The sequence below is a fragment of the Formica exsecta genome, unplaced genomic scaffold, assembly GCF_003651465.1.
Source record: "Formica exsecta isolate Colony F162 unplaced genomic scaffold, ASM365146v1 scaffold579, whole genome shotgun sequence".
Taxonomy (NCBI): domain Eukaryota; kingdom Metazoa; phylum Arthropoda; class Insecta; order Hymenoptera; family Formicidae; genus Formica; species Formica exsecta.
In genome coordinates this window covers 175,883-178,833 of record NW_021853052.1, presented here as the reverse complement: position 1 = coordinate 178,833, position 2,951 = coordinate 175,883, and the positions used below count along the sequence as shown (strand labels likewise).

Here is a 2,951-nt window from a genome sequence, read left to right as displayed (position 1 = left end):
AGAGTGTATCATCGAAATTTTCTGCTAAACCAACATTTCAAGATAGTAGTCTGAGTTAATCAAATAATACATTACAGCATCAGATATAAGAAAAAAAGCGATAATGTAAAATTCTTTGAATTTAGTTAATTTTTTTCGATCCTCGCAATGATGGTTGAATAAACATGTTTATTAAACCAATTGATTTAAATGCACAATGAAAGCTGTAATCAAAAACCATTATTACCAGATATCGGTTTGCATTACAGGATATTAAAAATTTAAATATACGATATCAAGAAGGTGTTATCATTTAAAAATGAACAAGAAATAAAAAATGTATTACGTTATCTAAAAAATATATTTTTTTACCTGATAAATGTGTAATATTTACAATGTATTCGGATAGTCGAGTGCACGAGACTATTTGCGTCATGTTTTATACGTGTAATATTATGTAATTATTATTTTAAGTATATATTACGAAAATTGTCAAAATACGCGGAATTTGGACGTTATATATAATATTAATTAGAATTGCAAATCATAAAATAATAATAAACAACAAATTTGTATCGACATGTTGAGTTTATGATAACTATACGTACAAAATCTATACATGTATAAAAATTCAGTGAAATTATATGTATATGCGCGTTTTTAAAGTCTATTCAGATTGTTTAGAATGTGGTAACGTTAGCAACTTATATCGTAAAACAGAAATGTAATTTCTATGTATTTGTATGTGAGAGAGATAGAGAGAGAAAATGAAATTTTGTGCGTGCGAAGAAATGTGAGAGATAGAAAGAGAAGAATAAAAGACAGCGAAAAAGAAGTAAAAGAAGACACAGGACGCAAGAGGATGGAAGACGAAACACTTGAGTCGCATTTTGCAGAGACTCCATGTATAGCGATATATACAATGTACAATATATGTTATGTACAACGAAAGCCACCTGCAGCGTAAGCTGCAAAATGTGTGCGAGCAATCAATCTCCTGTTACTTTCCACTTGATTAGTTTATTCCTTGTGTATAAGTGCCTATATATTTTTAGATTTATATACGAGAGTTAAGCGTAACTTTGTAAATTATATATTAAGAAAGATGAAATAAAAGAAAGTTTCTCTCGAAGACGCATTGCTAACGAGTATACGTATAACATATTCATATCAATATATGAACGTTTTAAAATATTACATTAAGAACTGCGACTTACAACTGCGCAACTACATTCATATAAAAAAAGACAGTATTTGTTTAATGAAAAATCTATTGCTTAAACAAAACAGAATTAATAATGCATTTGATTTGTATTACGAATATAATTTAATATAATTTTTAACTTTCTGAATGTTGTAATATTATCGCTATAGACTTACATTTTTTGTTTCATGTAATGGAATTTATCCGGAGGCGTCGCGCTTATGTTTACATTCTGTTGTCTTATTGTCTATCCTTGTCTATTATTTACATTTCTCTCTTTTTCTTACATCAAATATTCTCGAAGTCACGCTTATGCTTTCTGTTGTTTATCCTTGCCTATTATTTACGTTTCTTTCTCTTTCTTACATCAAATATTCTCGAGGTATTGTTTCACAGAGTCAGTCGACAACGAGTCGCGGAATAAATCAGACGTGCCATTCCCTTGTGAAATATAATTAAATCATACAAGTCGTTTTTCTCTTGTGAAATAGTGCTTCAATATTTTTTCAAACTATTGACTAAATAATAAACTAAATAACTTCTATAAATTTTCCTACACAGAATCAACAAGGATTCTCTCTATTATATCAACTTTTTCTTTTTATCTGAACAGTATTATATAAACAAAAATTGTTATAAAATTGCCTAGATAAATTTCTTTCTAGCTCGAGTAAACTTTTCATTTTCGATTTAGTAAATTGCATAAAACTTTTTTGATTAGTTGAAAATTATATAGCAATAAGTTTGTTATTATATAGAATAAAAACAGTTTTAATACTAGTTTCTTTGTAACCAACTTTTGGTTTAACAATAATTCACGCACACATTTTATACAGCGCGTAAAAATGAAAATATCGACTGGAGCACGGAAATCTTTCTTTTCTAAAGAGATGCTGCTAGAGATATGTAACCGACAGTGGCTAACTTATCAACTCTGTCTCTCTCTCAGCCAGTAATCTGAAATTATAAAATAAATTTGTTCAAGATAATTAATAATTTTATAACTAGATTAATACTTGCATTATAAAAATAAGGAAAAAATAATCTATATTTTTATTTTATATAATACAACGATTGTGTTGTATTTATCAGCTGCTAGATTTTTCATTCTGTTTTCTGATGCTCTTGTCAGATAGCGCGGATAGCTTCTACAGACACATAGTATGAACATAAAAATGAGGAAAAAGAGCGAAGAAATGGTCTTGCACAATTTATGTTAGATTCATAAGAAAGTCTAAGGAAAAGACGTACGCGTGAACTCTCAAAGATATAAATATTCATAGTTCCAAAGAATCGTCACAAGCGTCCAAGGTGGTCTAAAGGTGCAAACTTTAAGCGTGTCTTTAAGCAACTTAAAGCATATTGACAATGTCCACTACGTTATCTTAATCTTTTGTAAAAGAAAAGAGAATTCTGTTTGACGGGAACCATCCGTGCACTATGGTTCAAACAGCATGTAAGTGAATAAACAAAGATAAGATAATTCTGCGATGTGTCTTTCAACTTTGTGCGCGCGCTGCGTTTTTTTCTTTTCCCCTTGAACAAGGAGAGCTCGGATATTTTATATAGCAGAACATATAAAAGTATTATTAATATAGAATGAAGAATGTATATCACGTTTACATTGTCGTGTTTATACGTCGTTAATAGCTAGATTATATAGTTTATTATAGATAGTTATTATATTTTTTCAATATATTCTTTTAATTCTTTCTTCCCAGTCGAAGAGAGAGAGAGAAAGAGAGAGAGAATGATATATATATATATA

The 2,951-nt window shown here is 29.1% G+C and overlaps 1 protein-coding gene across 2 annotated transcripts in view; it reads left to right on the top strand.

Annotated features, from left to right (window-relative positions):
• The first annotated feature begins 2,210 nt into the window (after positions 1–2,210).
• Positions 2,211–2,951, top strand: part of LOC115242189 (protein drumstick) — a 27,612-nt gene continuing 26,871 nt past the window's right edge. For both annotated transcript variants that reach the window (XM_029818285.1, XM_029818283.1), the window contains exon 1: positions 2,211–2,639. The gene's annotated coding sequence lies outside the window, so the exon portion shown is untranslated. The remainder of the gene's footprint in view (positions 2,640–2,951) is intronic.